Source organism: Rhinopithecus roxellana, chromosome 8 (genome assembly GCF_007565055.1).
Source record: "Rhinopithecus roxellana isolate Shanxi Qingling chromosome 8, ASM756505v1, whole genome shotgun sequence".
NCBI lineage: Eukaryota > Metazoa > Chordata > Mammalia > Primates > Cercopithecidae > Rhinopithecus > Rhinopithecus roxellana.
The window spans coordinates 69,430,716-69,451,524 of record NC_044556.1 but is presented as its reverse complement, the minus strand read 5'-3'; positions in this window follow the sequence as shown (position 1 = coordinate 69,451,524).

Here is a 20,809-nt window from a genome sequence, read left to right as displayed (position 1 = left end):
ATATAAACCATCACAGATGTCCTTTGTAATTTGTCATCTTCTCTCTCTGTGAGGCTTTCCTCATAGGATCTTTGCTGTGTGGCTTGAAACTTTTAAATCAGCCTTCAGGCCAGAATTTCTGCAGTGAGATGGAGGCCTTTGCCTCTGCTGTGCTGCGGTGGAGTTGTTTGAGGTTCTTCCAGTGGAGTTGTTTTAGGCTCTGGGACCCGCCCCATCAAGCCCCAGTACCCACTTAGAGATCGATTTAGTCTCTTCCCACAAAATTTCATTATGCTATTGTGTTAATCTGCGAGGGCTGCCACAGTGAAAGACCACAGACTGGGTGGCTTAAACAACTGACATTTATTTTCTCACAGTTCTAGAGGCTAGAAGTCCAAGATCAACGTGTTGGCAGGCTTGGGTTCCCCTGAGCCCTCTCCTGTGGCTTGCAGAGGCTCCTGTGTCCTCACACGGCCTTCCTTTTATCTCTCTGTATGCTCCTAGTGTCTCTGTCTCTGCCTCTTCTTAGAAGGACACCAGTCCCATTGGATTAAGGTCCCACCCTTATGCCCTCATTCAACCTTAATTACCTCTTTAATGGCCGTATCTCCAAATATAGTCACTGGGGCTTAGGACTCCAACATATGAATTTTTGCAGGACACAATTAAGTCTATAACAACCACTAAGTTGTTTTCTGCTTGTCGCTCCACTTTCTCTGCATTCTGGGTTTCTGATGGCTCTGTCTCCCACCTCTACCATGAATGTTTGCTTTGCACACCATCTCTTTCTGGAGGAGGTCAGCCTTCATAGCTGTGTTCTATTCTGCCCGTGGTGACATTGCTGGCTTTCAGAAGAGTGTTTTGTGGGCAACAGTAATTTTTATTAGAGATTGCTCTTCACCTCCTATTTCTTATAATTTCTTCAGAAATTATTCCAGGCTTTATTTGAAACCTGATTTTTGTGCATGCGACAACCATTTCCCTGCTGTTCTCTCCTATGGAGACCTGTTTTCCCTTCCATTGCCCCAGATTCAGAGGGAGAACAGGAACTAGTTGCCTTCATGTTTGCAACTGCTTAACCTCTCTGTGACTCAGCTTCCACTTTGCAAAACGGAGCTGATAGTACCTGCCTTATGAGGTGGTTGCCAGGATTAACCGAGAACCTACTTAAAGAAGGTTAAGTACTTAGGACAGCACCTGGTATGTAGAAATAACGCAATATGTGTTCACTATTACTGTGGTCAATTTTTTTTTCTTCCCCAACAATCAACTAATCCCTAGTAAGTGATCCTTGGTTTGCTATTGTATCTTCTCAAAGCTAACAGGTTTCATCAAAGACTAGCAATAAACTAAGTTTGTAGATTTTTTTTTGTGGATAACCATGTTAATGCTTTCCTAATTTACCCCAAAATTAGTACCATCGGGTGGAATGAAAAGTCTAATTCAGGCAAATCTTTGAACTAATCCAAGTGGAATGCTCTTACTCTTACCTGCACCAACCTCACCCTTTCTTGTGTGGGTCCCTGTGGTGGCTTGTCCTCCTCCTCTCTCCACTTGTCTAAAGCTGACCCATCTTGAGAGACCACTCAAGGTTCCTCTTAGAGTAAGTGCCATGGAGTTTGGTCCTTTGTCTCCTGCAGTCAGGAGTTAAATTTTATCCTATTTTGTGGAACTCATAGAACTTATCTCTGGACTGATCACATAGTAAGTACTTCAGAAACATTTGTTGTCATGACTGTAATCCCACCACTTTGGGAGGTTGAGGCAGGTGGATCACCTGAGGTCAGGAGTTCGAGACCAGGCTGGCTGACATGTTGAAACTCCATCTCTATTAAAAATACAAAATTAGCTGGGCATGGTGGTGTGTGCCTGTAATTCCAGCTGCTGGTAAGGCTGAAGCAGGAGAATCACTTGAACCCGGGAGGCAGAGGTTGCAGTGAGCTGAGTTCACGCCATCGCACTCCAGCCTGGGTGACAGAGGAGACTCTGTTTCAAAAAAAAGAAAGAAATATTTGTTGGTTAACTGGCTATTGATAACAACCATCAGATTATCTTGGGCAAGTTTATTGGAAAAAATACTTACCTAGTTCACAATGAAAAGAGCACTCACCCATGGGTCAATTCTAATCCCCCATTCTGATTCTTCTAATGGGGTGATAGCCCACTGAATTCAGAATCTGTAAGGGAGGAGAAAACAGTTGTCACATTTCTACATTTCTCACTAATTCAGTATTATAACTAAATATAGTGTTATTTAATGTTCTGAAATAGGTCAATTTTGGAGTCATTTTAAGGAAACCTATGCATTGAAGCTTTAGTATTTTATGTGGGTCACCTGGATTCTCAGTGAATATGAGAAAGTGAACCAAATAGGTTTTAAGCAAAGATTCCTGATAGATTTTACTTCCTTGGTGTCTTCAAGCTCAACTTATTCCAGGCCTGAAGGACATGGTTTAGTCCATCTGCCCAGTTGACAGAAGATTGCATACAACAGGGATTCCCCTTTCTCCTCTCTTTCTTTCCACAGCAGCTTTCACCTGCCTTGTTGTCTTCTAGGCTCCCGTGCAGTGGATGTGGGGGAGGTTGCATGGCCCCTGAGTCTCCAATGACTTTAAGGCCTGTTTTTCTAGAGTGTCGGGAATGCATTCTACCATCTCCATGAGGCTCAGCTCCTATCAGCAACATGAAGGCTAGTTGATCTCAAAAGTACTTTCCATTCCCATTAGCTTGTGATGTTGGAAGACACAAGATCAACTTTCCTGGAGTTTTTCTCTAACGTGAACCAAGTAAACCTGATCTGGGGCAAGAATCCAGGCCTGGAACTGCCCCAAAGGCTAAAAGGTAAAGGTCAGGGGAGTCCCAAATGGAAGGCTTGCTATCACTCACACCATCCCCAGGAAATCCCCTCTCCAGCAGCCTGGTGCTCCAGCCAGGGCGGCATCAGCTGCCATTCCAGGAGAAGGCGAAGCTTCCAGATGAACAAGTCTCTTTAAAAACACCGGGGCCGACGGTGTGATAGCGCACTCAAGAGCCAACAGAACAGCTGCAAAATATGATAAAAATCACTTGAAAAGTTCATTGATTTTTCAGTAAAACTGCAAATCCTTCACTTTATAATAATTGTTCCCTCACGCTTTCGAATCTTGTACTTGAGCTACAAGGGCGTTTAGGTCAGGCTGCATTCAGCAAACGGGCCCGGGAAGACAATGGCGCATGGCTGAAAAGACACTTTAATCATGAGCTAATTTACAAACCAAAGCAAAACAGACTCGGGCTTTGTCTAAGATTATTAGAAGATGTTAATTCTGTGTTTAAATTATTTCTCTCACTCCTCTCTCTGAGCTCATAACTAGAAAAAAAAAAAAAAAAAAAAAGGAACATCAACCCTATCTCGCCCTCCCCCACGTCTTATCTTCCTAATTAAATTTTGTGACTTGGCATCCACGGGTGGGTGGGTTACTTTTTTCCCTTTCTTCTTTTCTCTCTGAGGACAATGTACTTGTTATTCAAATTCTTATTGCTTCTTGGTGTGAGCTTCTAGCACCTAGATAAAATGGCTGTTAAGTCTTTCCTCCCCACATTTTCTCTAGGTCCAGAGAAATAATGAAAGAACTTGGTACAGAATTAGTTTCTCTTGGATCTGCAATACAGCAGATCCCAGAGCCCAGTAGAGGCCGTGGCCAGCACTGTCCACTGCACCACCTCCACAGCACAGAGACCTCCTCAGTAGCAGGCTCAGCCCTGTCCTGTGCTGCTGGCCCCACCCTCCTCCCAGGCTGGCGGGATCCCACAGCCAGGATATAAAAATACACAAGCAAACAAACCCCAAACTGGACTAACTCTCAATTATCTGCATGAGCGAGGGCTAATCCAATATTCATTTCTACTTGGCTTTGGAATGCTTTGTATGATTTGTACAGGACAGATTTACCTGGCCGGTTCCGTTTTGCTCGGGTGAATAGTGTTAGCATTTGCAATCTGTCCATGGATTACTAGTGAGGATAGCACCCTGCTAACATGCTGGTGTGGAAGGGAAATCAATTTGGGAAGGAGCCTCTGACAAAGGTAATCCACGTATGGTATCACTGAGCTGGCTGCCCTCCCATCGTTTCATCTCGTGGCCATTTCTCCTTGTTATTCTCATCCACTGAAAGCATCTGGGTATACTCCAGTATTCTTGACGCATTTCTACTTCTGGATGGGAAGGAGAGGCGATTTACCAATTGATTCATTTATTCAATAAATAGTTATTGAATATCTCCTATACATCAGGCACTACGCTAGGGATTGGGGAAACAACTCTGAAGTCATCATGGAGCCGATGGAGCTTACACACATATGAGAAAGATAATCATGCCCACAGACACTTATGAGTGTGGTAGGGGTTGTGATGGGAGAGGAGCAGGCTGTTCCAGGATCACTTCGTGGGGCCACCAAATGGAGACTTCTTGGGAGCACAGCAGAGACTTTTAAGGAGAGGAGAAATGTCACCTGAGACCTGAAAAACAGGTGGGAGTTGTTCAGGAGATTTGGAGGGAGGGTGTTCTAGGCTGGGAGGGTACCTTGTGCTAAGGGCCAGGTCAGGTGAGCACCAGAATAGTGAGCCAGAGACCATGAAAAGCAATTAGCATGGTTGGAGCTCAGTCAGAGGCTGGAGGTGCAGGAGGAGATGCTGGAGGTGTGGGAGCTTAGGACGGGTCTTGTAGAAATGGTAAGCACTTTGGGGTAATAGTAAAAAGTTGGAAGTCGCTGAACAAGTCAGTCCCTCTGTTTTACAGGTAAGTAACTGAAGAACTGAGGATGGGAAGAAACCATAGTAGTTTGCCTAACCAGTTGGTGGTAATGCTGGGACTAAATCCAAATACAGTTGACCCTTGAGCAACACAGGTCCTTGTCTGAACTGTGGCAGATCCATTTATACATGGATATTTTTCAAAAAATACATTGGAAAATTTTTTGGAGATTTGCAACAAGTTGAAAAACCTTGTGGACAAATCGCATAGCCTAGAGATATTGAAAAAACTTTGTCAAATAATAAAAAGGTTTGTCATGAATGCCTAAAATATATGTAGATAATAGTCTGTGTTAATCCACTATGTTACTGGCATGGCTTCTGGACAACAGTAGGCTATGAGTAATTACGTTTTGGGGGAGTCAAAAGTTTATTAATATATGCAGATTGTTGACCACATAGGGGGTCAGCATCCCTAATTTCTATGTTCAAGGGTCAACCGTATCTTAGAGTCCTTCTGCCATAGCTGCTTACAAAGACCATGCTATTTGAACATAGGACACATGAAATTTATTAATATGAATATTCTTAATGGATATCAAATAATCTGACACTCCTTCAAGGTTTATTTTTAAAATATTTAATATTTTTAGAGGATAAGGATAAACTAGTTTTCTATTAATAAAATTGCACATTTTTCTTTGTGTTCAAAATAAGAGAATTAACCTCTCTCATGCAATGTAACAATTTAACGTATTTGGATAAATGTTTTTTTCTGTCTAAACTTATACCTGGAAGGTGTTGTGCACACACAGGTGTAATTCACAAAAATGTGGCTAGACAATCTTGATACATATATTTTTAAAATTTATTTTCTTTCCCCTGGCATGTATGTAGACAAAAAGAATTCTGACTTTTCAAATTCTTTTCCTTTTTTTTTTCTTGATGTGTGTGTGTGTGTGTGTGTGTGTGTGTGTGATTTTTCTGAAAGAAGTAACTTATTGGGCGGCTTAATAAAGGCCTTCAGATTTAGATAAAACAAACCACTTGCTTGCTAATCAGAACTGCACCTGAATAACTCAGTTTTCAAATTCTAGCTGATTGAGATAGGTGCCTTCAGAGGCACGCTCTCTGGCTGGTGGTGTCTCTTAGCCTTGCACTAAGCAAATCACACTGTGACTATTAAAAATACTCGGCAGAGCTAGGTCAGCTCTGGCGGGAACTCATCTACTTTCGCCAGACTGGGACCGGTTTATCACTTGTCAAGGAACCTGAGTTAGCTGGCAACATTTAACGTATTTGGATAAATGCTTTTTTCTGTCTAAACTTATACCTGGAAGGTGTTGTGCACACACAGGTGTAATTCACAAAAATGTGGCTTGGATTGTTTTTCAGCAGGTGCCTCAGGGAGCTTCCAGGCCGAGAGGACCTAGTTAATCTGGTTCTGTCTGACTCCCATGTGGATACTGAGTTTGAGGGGAGAAAGCCAAATTTTATTCCTCCCAGAACCTTGAAAATTTTGGGGCAACTCAGAGTGATAGAGAAAATGATGGAGGTGACAGAAAAGCTCCTAATTAGAACTTCAAAGGAAATTGAGTGCTGGCTGTCCTACATCCATTTCCCCGCAAGGAGGTGGAGGGAGAGTGTTGGTGATTCAAATGAGGAATGGTGGTGGATTGTAGCCAGGAAATTCATAGTGGAAATAGGGTAAGTCAATTTAAGAACATTAAAAAGTGGACTTGACAGAACTTGGTGACTGGATTTGTAGAAGGAAGGAAACGTCAGGACAGTGCCTACGTTTCTTATTTCAGCAACTTGGTGGATGGTGATGCTAGACCAAGGTAGGAAACAAAAGAAGGCTAGATGTAGGGGACAGGTACTGAGTTCTGTCTGGACATCGGGAATTTCAGGTACCTACAGTCTATCCTCAGTGAGGTGTCAAATAAGTCATTGAGTGGATGGGTTCTAGCGCGGGAGCCGTGGCCAGGTGAGAAATATAAAATTGAGATGTCCTTCACATACGGGAGGTGAAGGAAGTCTTGGAATGAGATTATGCAGAGAGAGTACAGATTAAGTGGAATGAAGGGCCCAGGGCAGAATCTTGATTAATAGCAGTTCTTAAGGAGGAAGACATGGAATATAAGCTACGAAAGGAGATTAAGGAGACAGAAATTGACCAACAATAAGAAGCAATTCTGAATCTTCGTCTCATTGCCTTTTATTTTTATTGATAATTTTATTTATTTTTACCAAAAAATATTGCAGATATTTGAAAAGGTATGGACCAGAAAATTATGACAGACATCCATGAAACTCTACTGCTTGAACATATTTGAAGGCCCCTTGGGAGCCCCTTCCTCGCCACTCTTCCCACCTTACCCGTGGGGTAACCTCTTTTATAATTCCAGTGCTTCTCCTTAGACTTTCATGGCCCCTCATGCCCTTACAACTGCTAAACCTGCTTAGGTGAACCCAGCCTGTGCCATCAGAGACCCATAGCCAATGAGAAACGAGGCTTTGTATATCACACATGCCTCATTCCTAGCAGCACATGGGGTCAGGGATTAGTTTTGTGCTCAAAACTGGCCACGGAGTGTGCCTCCCATGGAGTGTGCCTCCCACACAGCATGTCTTCTTGTTGGGCTGCTGCCTTAGTCTCCTTTGGTCTGGAGGCCTGGCTTCCTTTCTAGTTGAAGAGGCTGAACCCTGGGTCCCTGTATTAATATATATATATTTATATATATTCATACATACTTTAATACAATAGACTCTTGACATACACAAAAGATACAGTCTGACCAGCCTCTGGCTGTGTCCTGCTTCATGCTGGGTAAACCTTCCAGGAGGCATAAGAACGCTACCTGTTTGGCAACTGGATATTTTTGATTCTGATGTCTGTCCTGAACATATCTTCATTTGTCACCTTTCTTCAGGTATTCTAATTCTGACTGCAGGTCTTCCTTATGCCCACTTATACCATACTCTTATCTGCCACATGAAGGTCCCAGTAAGGCTCATGTCCTAGCTGGGTGGATTGAGGAGTATTAAACCTATTAATTTATACCCTTTCATGATTTATAGACATACAGTGGGGGCAATGGGTAATTTCTTTCAATTTGCCTATTAAAATATTCTATAAAGCAGTTGCTATTCCATAAACAATCACTTAAATAGACCATAATAATGCACCTTAAAAATCATGCAATAATTCCATTTTTAATAACTCCCCTTTGTAACATTGAAACTTGTCTTCCCTGCTCTACCTACCCCTTGTCCCACAGCTGATCTGTTCTGTTAAGTACAGAATTTTGTATGTAGTTTCTTAACGTGGCTATGAATCTCTTTTTAGCCCAAGGAAGCTTGTCAATATTTTTGGGGGGTTTCATATTTCATTTCTAACTCCTTTTGAGATGGCAAAAGTTTCTAAATATCCCAAGAAGAATGTGGGCTAGGACTCAAGAAGGACTTCCTGACACAGGAAGGTTGTAGAATGTTTCGTTTAAAATAATATAATAGTAATAGTTTTAAAAGGGGAGGGGAGAGGTCACCCTATATCTGTGAGGGCTGGAGGGAAGAGTTAAATGACTTCTGAAGGTCTGATTCAGCCCTAAGATTCTTTGATGTGATTGTTCTGTTCTTTCCAGCTGTCTGTCTTTGATCCAAGCTTTGCCTGCTGGAGCTGAGCTCCGAGTGAGAAACTTCCAGCTCCACACCACCCTCGGCAACCCAGGACCTTGAGCCAGCTGGCTGACCGTGCTCTCTGGGGATTCCACGCCAGGGCTGATTGGCTCCTCTGATTTGCTTTGACTGTTTGACTTCCAGGGAAGGCCGATGGCAGGTGGAGCTGATGAACCCCTTCCAGGGATCTTCTGCCTCCATTAGTTAACTCATCAGGGACTTCCCGGGCATCCTCTCACTGAGCAGGGACGCTGTCTGCTGTTTACCTTGTCCCTTTCACACTCACTGGTTATGCATGGTTGACTGGGCAACTCACTTCTGCGACTGACCATCTAGTTCAGCCACCGGAGCTCAGCCTGATTTCAAAGTCCTAGGTATGGTTCAAGTTAAGTAGAAGCCTGTTTAATTCCTTTTTGAGTACAAAGCGATCCAGCAAGTGGTGTATTCTAGATATAGTGATAACTTAATTGGCAAAAGAATGGTTTAAATAATGTGTCTGTTGCAAGGAACAATTGGATCAATAACTTAATTGCTGAGTTCATATATATATAAATGCAACAGACTCTTGAGATACACAAAAGATACAGTCTGAGAACCAAGTGCTTCCCCAAATTCATAAATATGAAAAAATTTTTAAGATTCTTGGCTTACTCCTCAACCACATTCCTGTCTTGTGACTTTTCAACTTCTGTGAACATTTTACCTCTGATTCAATGAGATTTTTATAGCAGTAAGTGTACTTCCAAAAACTATTCTTAAGAAATAATATCAACTTTAATTTTAGATCCAGGGGTGCATTGTGAGTTTGTTACATGGATATATTGCATGATGCTGAGGTTTGGGGTGTGAATGATCCCATTACCCAGGTAGTGAGCATAGTACTCGGTAGTTTTTCAGCCCTTGGCCCCATCCTCATTTCCCCTCTACAAGTCACTAGTATCTATTATTGCCATCTTTATGTCTGTGTGTACCCAAAGTTTAGCTCCCACTTATAAGTGAGAACATATGGTATTTGGTTTTCTGTTCCTACATTAATTCGCTTACGATCATGGCCTCCAGCTGCATCCATGTTGCTGCAAAGGACATGATCTCATTCTTTTTAAAGGCTGCATAGTATTCCATAGTGTATATGTACCACATTTTGTTTTTAATCGAGCCTACCGGGGGACTTTGGTTGATTCTGCACCTTTGCTATTGTGAATAGCACTGCAATGAGCACACAAGTGCCTATGTCTTTTTGGTAGAATGGTGCATTTTCCTTTGGATATATGCCCAGTAATGGTATTGCTGGGTCAAATGGTAGTTCTGTTTTATATTCTTTAAGAAATCTCCACTCTTCCTATTTGAATACCCTTTATTTCTTTCTCTTGTATGATTGCCCTGGCTAGAACTTCCAATACTATGTTGAATAGGAGTGGTGAGAAAGGGCATCCTTGTCTTATGCTGGTTTTCAAAGGGAATGCTTCCAGCTTTTGCCCATTCAGTATGATATTGGCTGGGTTTGTCATAAATAGCTCTTATTATTTTGAGATACATTCCATCAATACTTAGTTTATTGAGGGTTTTTAGCATGAAGGGGTGTTGAATTTTGTCGAAGTTCTTTTCTGCATCTACTGAGATAATCGTGTTTTTTGTCATTGGTTCTGTTTATGTGATGGATTATGTTTATGGATTTACGTATGTTGAAACATCCTTGCATCCCAGGGATGAAGCCAACTTGATTGTGGTGGATAAGCTTTTTGATGTGCTGCTGAATTCGGTTTGCCAGTATTTTATTGAGGATTTTCACATTGATGTTCATCATGGATATTGGTTTGAAATTTTCTTTTTTTGTAGTGTCTCTGCTAGGTTTTCATATCAGGAAGATGTTGGCCTCATAAAACGAGTTAGGGAGGAGTCCCTCTTTTTCTATTGTTTAGAATACTTTCAGAAGGAATGGTACCAGCTCCTGTTGTACCTCTGGTAGAATTTGGCTGTGAATCCATCCGGTCCTGGGCTTTTTTTTTGGTTGGTAGGCTATTAATTACTGCCTCGATTTCAGAAGTTGTTATTGGTCTATTCAGGGATTTGGCTTCTTCCTAGTTTAGTCTTGGGAGGGTGTATGTGTCCAGGAATTTATCCATTTCTTCTAGATTTTCTAGTTAATTTGTGTAGAGGTGTTTATAGTATTCTCTGATGGTAGTTTGTATTTCTGTGGGATCAGTGATGGTAACCCTTTTATCACTTTTTATTGTGTATATTTGATTCCTTTTTCTTTATTAGTCTGGCTAGAGGTCTATCTATTTTGTTAATCTTTTCAAAAAACCAGCTCCTGGATTGATTGATTTTTTGAAGGGATTTTTTCTGTCTCTATCTCCTTCAGTTCTGCCCAGATCTTAGTTGTTTCTTGTCTTCTGCTAGCTTTTGAATTTGTTTGCCCTTACTTCTCTAGTTCTTTTAATTGTGATGTTAAGATGTCGTTTTGGATCTTTCCCCCTTTCTCCTGTGGGCACTTAGTGCTATAAATTTCCCTCTAAACACTGCTTTAGCTGTGTCCCAGAGATTCTGGCACGTGTGTCTTTGTTCTCATTGGTTTCAAAGAACATGTTTATTTCTGCCTTCATTTTGTTATTTACTAGTAGTCATTCAGGAGCAGGTTGTTCAGTTTCCATGTAGTTGTGAGGTTTTCAGTGACTTTCTTAATCCCGAATTCTAATTTGATTGCACTGTGGTCTGAGAGACTGTTTGTTATGGTTTTCATTCTTTTGCATTTGCTAAGGAGTGTTTTACTTCCAATTATGTGGTCAATTTTAGAATAAGTGTGATGTGGTGCTGAGAAGAATGTATATTCTGTTGATTTGTAGTGGAGAGTTCTATAGATGTCTATTAGGTATGCTTGGTCCAGAGCTGAGTTCAAGTCCTGAATATCCTTGCTAATTTTCTGTCTCATTGATCTGTCTAATACTGACAGTGGGGTGTTAAGTTCTCCCACTATTATTGTGTGGGAGTCTAAATCTCTTTGTAGGTCTCTAAGAACTTGCTTTATGAATCTGGGTGCTCCTGTATTGGGTGCATATATATTTAGGATAGTTAGCTCTTCTTGTTGCATTGATCCCCTTACCATTATGTAATGCCCTTCTTTGTCTCTTTTGATGTTTGTTTGTTTAAAGTCTGTTTTATCAGAGACTAGGATTGCAACCCCTGCTTTTTTTTTGCTTTCCATTTGCTTGGTAAATATTCCTCTATCCCTTTATTTTGAGCCTATGTGTGTCTTTGCACGTGAGATGTGTCTCCTGAATACAGTGCAACTACGGGTCTTGACTCTATCTAATTTGCCAGTCTGTGTCTTTTAATTGGGACATTTCGCCTATTTACATTTAAAGTTAATATTGTTATGTGTGAATTTGATCCTGTCATTATGATGCTAGCTGGTTATTTTCCCATTAGTTGATGCAGTTTCTTCACAGGGTTGATGGTCTTTACATTTTGGTATGTTTTTGCAGTGGTTGATGCCGGTTTTTCCTTTCCATATTTAGTGCTTCCTTCAGGAGCTCTTGTAAGGCAGGCATGGTGGTGACAAAAATCTCTCAGTGTTTGCTTGTGTGTAAAGGATTTTATTTCTCCTTTGCTTATGAAGCTTAGTTTGGCTGGATATGAAACTCTGGGTTGAAAATTCTTTTCTTTAAAAATGTTGAATATTGGCCCCCATTCTCTTCTGGCTTGTAAGGTTTCTGCTGAGAGATCCACTCTTAGGCTGATGGGCTTCCCTTTGTGGGTAACCTGACCTTTCTCTCTGTTTGCAGATGACATGATTGTATATGTAGAAAATCCCATCGTCTTAGCCCAATGTCTCCTTAAGCTGATAATCAACTTCAGCAAAGTCTCAGGATTCAAAATCAATGTGCAAAAATCACAAGCATTCCTATCCACCAATAATAAACAGAGAGCCAAATGATGAGTAAACTCCCATTCACAATTGCTACAAAGAGAATAAAATACCTAGGAATACAACTTACAAGGGATGTGAAGTACCTCTTCAAGGAGAACTACAAACAACTGCTCAAGGAAATAAGAGAGGACACAAACAAATGGAAAAACATTCCATGCTTATAGATAGGAAGAATCAATATCATGGAAATGACCATACTGCCCAAAGTAATTTATAGATTCAATGCTGTCTCCATCAAGCCACCATTGATTTTCTTCACAGAATTAGAAAACAGTACTTTAAATTTCATATGGAACCAAAAAGGAGCCCATATAGCCAAGAAAATCTTAAGCAAAAAGACCAAAGCTGGAGGCATCATGCTACCTGACTTCAAACTATACTACAAGGCTACAATAACAAAAACAGCATGGTACTGGTACCAAAACAGATATGTAGGCCAATGGAACAGAACAGAGGCCTCAGAAATAATACCACACATCTACAACTGTCTGATCTTTGACAAACCTGACAAAAATAAGCAACGAGGGAAGGGATTTTCTACTAAAGAAATGGTGTTGGGAAAACTGACTAGCCATATGCAGAAAACTGAAACTGGACCCCTTCCTTACATCTTACACAATAATTAATTCAAGATGGATTAACGACTTAAATGTAAGACCTAAAGCTATACAAACTCTAGAAGAAAACCTAGGCAATACCATTCAGAACATAGGCATAAACAAAGACTTCATGAATAAAACACAAAAAGCGATGGCAACAAAAGCCAAAATTGACAAATGGGATCTAATTAAACTAAAGAGCTTCTGCACAGCACTAGAAAGTATCATCAGAATGAACAGGCAACATACAGAATGGGAGAAAAATTTTGCAATTTATCCATCTGACAAAGGGCTAATATTCAGATTCTACAAGGAACTTAAACCAATTTAAAAGAAAAAAACAACCCCATCAAAAAGTGGGCAAAGGATATGAACAGACACTTCTCAAAAGACATTATGCTGCACAAACATGAAAAAAAGCTCATCATCATTTATTAGAGAAATGCAAATCAAAACCATAATGAGATACCATCTCACACCAGTTAGAATGGCAATCATTAAAAAGTCAGGAAACAACAGATGCTGGAGAGGATGTGGGGAAATAGGAATGCTTTTACACTGTTGGTGGGAGTGTAAATTAGTTCAACCATTGTGGAAGACAGTGTGGCGATTCCTCAAGGATCTAGAACCACAAATACCATTTGACCCAGCAATCCTATTATGGGTATATACCCAAAGGATTATAAATCATTCTGTAAAGACACATGCACACATATATTTATTGCAGCACTATTCATAACAGCAAAGACTTGGAACCAATCCAAATGCCCATTAATGATAGACTGGATAAAGAAAATGTGGCATATATACAACATGGAATACTATGCAGCCATCAAAAAGGATGAGTTCATGTCCTTTGCAGGGACATGGATGAAGCTGGAAACCATAATTCTCAGCAAACTAACATAGGAACAGAAAACTAAACACTGCATTTTTCTCACTCATAAGTGGGAGTTGAACAATGAGAACACATGGACACAGGGAGGGGAGCATCACACACCGGAGCCTGTCGGGGGTTGGGGGGCTAGGGCAGGGGATAGCATTAGGAGAAATACCTAATGTAGATGACGGGTTGATGAGCTCAGCAAACCACCATGGCAGGTGTATACCTATGTAGCAAACCTGCACATTCTGCACATGTATCCCAGAACTTAAAATATAATTTAAAAAACAAACTTCACACTGCTTCAGATACCAATTTGCAAATTGCTTTTATTTGCATGTGGATACATGTAGACATATGTTTCTGCGTAAAGGCCTTATTCTTATTAGGCCAGCACTGAATTAAATTTTTACTTTTTACTTCATTTCAAACTTTTTTCCTATTAAGGTTCATCACTGTCCTCCTAAACTTGAATTTTTATTTTTAAATTCCCAAACAATATATATGTTTTTCTTGTTATACATTCAAACAACACAAAGCCGAAGTTCCTTCATATTGCCAATCTGATCCCATTTTTCTTGCTAGAGAGAGTCAATGTTGAAAATTTAGAGTGCTGCTTGTGAGTCCCAAGGGCTCATCCAGCAGAGTTCTAAGAGCACAGACTCGGGGGCCTGTCTGCTTGGGCAAGTCGTAGGCTCTGCTTCGGTTTGAATCCAAGCCCTTCACTTATCAACTGAGTGATTTGGGCAAGTTACTTAACTCTATGCCTCAGTTTCTTCCTCTGCAAAAATGGAGACAATAATGGTACCTATTTCATAAGATTTTCCTGAGGGTTTAAAGAGTTAATTTGTGTAAAGCACTTAGAACAGTATCTGGTATACAGTAAGTGCTCAAAAGTATACATATATGTATATATACATATTTTAGAAAATTATGTTTTGCATACATGGTACTATACTGTTACATATATTTTTATTGCTTTTTAGAAACTTTCCATGTTAGCATAATTAGATACTGTATAATCCCGCTCTTTGTTAAACTATTGTGTAGTTTTTTTTTGTTTTGTTTTTTTTTTTTTTGAGATGGAGTTTCGCTCTTGTTACCTAGGCTGGAGTGCAATGGTGCGATCTCGGCTCACTGCAACCTCTGCTTCCCAGGTTCAAGTGATTCTCCTGCCTCAGCCTCCCAAGTAGCTGGGATTACAGGCATGTGCTACCACACCCAGCTAATTTTTATATTTTTAGTAGACACAGGTTTTGTCACGTTGGCCAGGCTGGTCTCGAACTCCTGACTGCAGGTGATTCACCCTCCTCAGCCTCTGAAAGTGCTGAGATTACAGGCGTGAGCCACCGGGCCTGGCCAACCACTGCGTATTTTTTCATTGTATATATGTAACAATTTGTTTAGCCATTGCCTGTTGATGGATATTCATACCGTTTTAAATTTGTTGCTATTATAACAAAGCTGCAATGAATACCTTTGTACCTGCCTTTTTTTGTGTATGTACATGGATGTATTTCTTTAGGGCAAATACTGAAATGTGGAATTACTGGGTTATAGGATAAACGTGGTGGTAGTGGCTGTGTGTGCGTTTACTATTTTGGACTTATTATTCTTGCTTTAAAATATGTTTAATATTTACCAAAAATATTTACCTTTTCTGGCATTATTTATCCTTCTTGCACTTTGTGCTTCCACTGGGGTCATCTTTAGCTCAAATAACTTCCTTTTGTGTATTTTGTACTGCAGAAGTGCTAATGATGAATTTGCTCAATTTTTCTCAGCTTTGGCTTGTCTGAGAACTTTTTGCCTTTGTTTTTTGAAATTAAACTTTCTTATTTGAGATAATTGTAGATTCATGTACAGTTGTAAGAAATAGTATAGAGGGATCTTGTGTACCTTTTACTCAGTTTCCCCCAAAAGTAAACACTTGCAAAACCATAGTATTGAAAGCTTGAGACATTCACCAGGATCTATCTTCTTTAGCTGGACCTGTATCTCAGTATCTCCCTAGCAGTCCATGTCCTCTGAGCTCTCTGATCAGCTTTTAGCTTCCCAGCATATTCTCTGCTAGGTTTTTTGAGGTCTTGCACTCAAGAGTTGGCCAAACACTCAAGGTGAATTTTATGCTGAGTTTTTGGGGCTCCTTTTCAGGTCCCTCCTCCCTGAAACTCTGTACCCCCCTTGAATTCAATCACTGAGGCAACTATTAATACTATTCTGTTTCCTCTAACCAGTGATCTGAAAAAAGTTGCAGTCAGAGAGGTAATAGGCTAGCTAGATTATTTTGTAGGCCATTTAAGCCACTACAGGCCATTGCAGTCGTTGATATCAGAATAATCAACATTATAAATGGGTGTTAATTTGGGAGATGTATACTGAGATAATTATATTGATTTTCCCTTTAATGTATGAATGTGGTAGATTACATTAACAGACATGTAAAAGCTCATAGAATAAAGTGATTTTGATGATTATTTTTAGTATGCTGTTATTAAGCTTGCTAATACTTTCTTCAGGACTTTTGCATGTCTGCTCACAGGTGGTGTTGGCTGATAGTTTTATTTTCTTGTGCTGTCCTTTTCCCATCTCAGAACCAGAATTATTCTAGCTTCATAAAATGAGTTGAGTAGCTTTCCACCTTTTTTTATGTCCGTATTTGATATGAATTGGATAATTTCTGTTCTTTGAATGCTTCATAGAATTTTTCCAAAGTTTATTGGTTTATTGTTTATTTTTCACACTGTTATAATGTATACTTTGCATAAAATCATATTAATCTAGTTTTCAAATTTGTTGGCATAACATTGTACATAGAATTCTCTTATAATTAAAAAATTGTAGCCATATTACCTTTTTCCATGTACTTGTAGCTTTCATTCTTTTCTTGATCAGACTCAGTTTATTTTATTTTCAAAGACTTAGCTCTTAGTTTATTGATCAGCGCTTTTAAAAAATATATTATCTTCCATCAGTTTTGGGGTGTATCTTCCTTAATCCTTTCTGCTTTATTTGGCATATTTGCTTTTCCTTTTCTAGATTTTTAAGTAGTTTATTCACAATTTTAGTTTCTATCAAATGCAGTTAAGGCTATAAATGTTCTTAGGATTCATTTAGGGTGCATGCCATTGATTTTGGTATGTCGTATTCTGTTGGTTTTTCATTTCAAAATAGTTTGTTATTTGCAGGTTTATTTTTTTAAATCATAGATATTTTTCAGAAATGCATTTACATTTCTGCTGCATATTTTTATGGGTAGAGGGTGCTGTAGTGGATGGTGTAGTGTGCCACATAGTTCTCTCTTTAGGACTAAGACAGTCATTCTCTCAGGTGCAGGGAATGTCGGCTGCTAATGGGTCACAGCTGAGTCCTTCTTTAGGCATTGCCCTCAGCCAAAGGGAGCCGCTCACCCAAAGTCACACCCCTTTCCAGGGCAGCTTACATCCATGACTGGTTGAGGGGTACAAAGGCCTTACCTCCATGCCTCAGTTCGCAAAAACTTCAAGGGCAGTCCTAGATCCAGAATTATTTGTAGGATCATCCAAGACCTCTGTTGCTACTGTACTGTGGTTCACCTTCTCCCTCTGCCCAGTTCTGCTCTGCCTTCCTCCCCCACCCGCTCTCTTCTGCAGGTGTTGCTCTAGGGAATATTACTCAAAACCCTCCTGTTCACAGATATCTATCTCAGAGTTTGTTTCCTGGGAAACCTGAACTTTGACAGGGCTATCTTGTGGTTGCTGTTTCTAATGTAATTTACATTAGTGAACATTTTTTCCGCATGCACAGGTAGGAGAGTTTCTACACCTGGAAGTAGAATCACTGGGTTAAAGGGCATACACATTTTCAGTTTCACCAGGTATCACCCTCTAGTTTCCTGATGCGGCTGTGCCTGTTTCCCTTTCAATCAGCTGTGTATTTACATCCTTGCTAACACTTTGTTACCATCCTTTTAATGTAGCTCTCACAGGTCACTCTAGGTGTATCTCTCATAAACAGCTGATAGGTAGTTTTAAAAAAACTCGTTCATTGTGTATCTACCTTTAATAGACTAATTCTGGATGTTGATTCCCATTTTTTTTTTTTTTTTTTTTGAGACGGAGTCTCGCTCTGTCGCCCAGGCTGGAGTGCAGTGGCCGGATCTCAGCTCACTGCAAGCTCCGCCTCCCGGGTTTACGCCATTCTCCTGCCTCAGCCTCCGGAGTAGCTGAGACTACAGGCGCCCGCCACCTCGCCCGGCTAGTTTTTTGTATTTTTTTTTTTTTAGTAGAGATGGGGTTTCACCGTGTTAGCCAGGATGGTCTCGATCTCCTGACCTCGTGATCCGCCCGTCTCGGCCTCCCAAAGTGCTGGGATTACAGGCTTGAGCCACCGCGCCCGGCCCCCATTTTTTTTTTTAATTAAAGAAATACAATTAACTTTTTCTAGTTCAAAATATAAACTATGGGTTAGGAAACCTGGACTCTAATCGGTATTTTTGCCTGCAATGGATTCTGTGGCCTAGATTCAATTTCATCCTCTCTGGACCTCATATTTTCTTATCTATTAAATATGTAAGTTTGAGAGACTCTCCTAGGCCCCTCCCACTCTGACAGCTAGTGATTCCCAGGCTCAGTCCCCATCTCTCCTTCCACCACTGCCCTCATTCCCCCACTGCCTATACTGAAGTCATGCCTTAGAGACCATCCTTGCTCTTCTTCTTAGAGAAAGAAATCTTTTGCTTCTCATGGTGATCAGGGGATTAGGGTCAGGCTTTCGGTGGGAGAATGCACAGAAGTGGGGAGGAAAAGATTGGGATGAATTTCTTCATTCTCGTTGATACTGCTTCTCCCCACCCGTCCCCCACAACCTCCACCTAACTCAAATTCTTTTGGATTTCCCACTCACTGATCTAGAAACAATGTTCACCAATTCCCATTCCATTGTTTTTATTTATATAGTTATATTTCATTTGAGATGCCATGCAACCTAAGTAAAAATCTTTTAAAAGTTAAGATTTTAAAGGGATCAATATTTATTGAAAAAAATTTGTTGATACTATTTTGTTAAGTATGGGAATACAAGTTGAATGAGACTCTGTCTCCCAGAGCACACAGTCTGATGGCAAGATTGGGCAAACATGCTCGAATGAATAAGAGCAAACACCGGGAGCATGATCTAGAGAGAGTGCTTTAGGTGTGACCAGGAATGAAATGCTTACCAGTCCTGGGGTGGCCAGAGGAGCCCTCGCTGAGGAGAATGGAGTCAAGCTGGCAACAGAATGGCAAAGAGAAGGAGGGGATGAGACACTATTATCCATTCTGTTTCTGGTTATACATTTGTACATGTTTAATGCTTCATGCAGAGAAATGGATGCTAAATACACAACTTTTCAAGATGCTCTAAGGCCCTTGGAATCTGCTCCAGATAAGACCTAGTGTCACTCTTAATGTATCTTTATCATTAGCAATGCAGTTTTTCTGGTTCAGAGTTTTAGACTCCCCCCTCCTGAGATTTTGGGGTTGAGATAAGAATATATGCAAGCCCATAAGAATGTATGGGCTGTGGTTTTTCTGACAGGCAGGTCATTGGTTTCATATGTGAAGATGCCCAGTCAACCATGAACCTAAATAACCATGTGTCCTGTCTGCTGACTGGAGGAAAGCAGTTATCCAATTTAATAGAATATTAAATTGGCAGGCCTAAGAGCCTTAAGGAGGACTATGAGCCTTAAGGAAAGGGGTCCAAGCCAATCTACCAATCTTTTTTTTTTTTTAACTAGTTTTAGATTTTTGTTTTATTTTTCATCTTGCATCTGTGGGTGTGAAACTCCCTATTGGCAGCAGAATTGACTGCCTCTGGGCAGATGTCTGTGTTCCCAGAGCCTACTGACAAAGGGGTAAAGAAGGAAGTGGAGATACTGAGAACTGATTAAAGAACATATGGAAGGAATCAATATACATTATACCAACTGAATTGGAATTCTAGTGACCGAGCACTGTTTAAACAAAATGGTTGGTCAGTTTTCATCTGGGATGGAAATGTCATCCAATAGTTCCCTTACTGGGAATAACGCCACAAGCAATGATAGAAAATTGACTTTATACCTGAATTCCCAAATGAAAGGGAAAAGTTCCAGGCACCTGAATTCTCAAATGCACACAAAAATATTGAGATGAAATGATCTGGAACAATGTATCATTGAACTGTGTTCTTTGAAGCAATACATCAACATGTGCAAAAGTTCTTTATGTAAATGGAAACCAAGTGCAGTGACCAATCTAGATGGGATTAATCAGGGAAGATTTGCTAAAGATGGATTTGACATGTGGTCTTTTGGTTCTTGTTTTTTGTTTTTGGCAACTGAAATAGATCGGGATTGAGGATGGGGTATAAATTTCACGTGGTAGGATTTGCTCCCTTCAGCGGTGGTTTCAGATCACAGAAATCCTCTTCTCTTCTCCATTTACCTGAATTCCCTGCATCCATAGCCTGTAGGTTGCAGGAAGGGAGCACATATTCCAGACTATTATTTTTTAGGGCTCACTTCCATGTGAATTGATGAACGAGGCTTCCTGGTGCGTTCTTTAGTGTTCATTTCCCCACAGATTTGTATTTCATTTCCTGTGTGAACATATCAATGCGTCAATATGCATACATTTTCATTAAATGGCTTTCAGTTTCATTATACACCCATGTAATGGCATTAAAGGTAAACAATTATGAAGAAAAAGAACACTTCACTTGTTCTCTCCTTTAAGATCAAAAACTAGATTACCTTGTTCTCCTAACAGGTGAAAGTCCTTTTGTTCAACAAGTTAGACATAAACACATTATTTCCATTTCTATTTTGAAAGGCTTTCCCCTCTGTTGCCTTTCCCATCATTTATGTTTGAGGTATAAGGTTAATTCTTGATCATAGGCACTAAATGAGTGGAACCTTATCTTGCGTAACAGAAAATGGCAGATAATCCAAAAGATATTTTTATTTGGCTTTGGAATATACATGTATTCTTACCTTTGAATATAGGAAT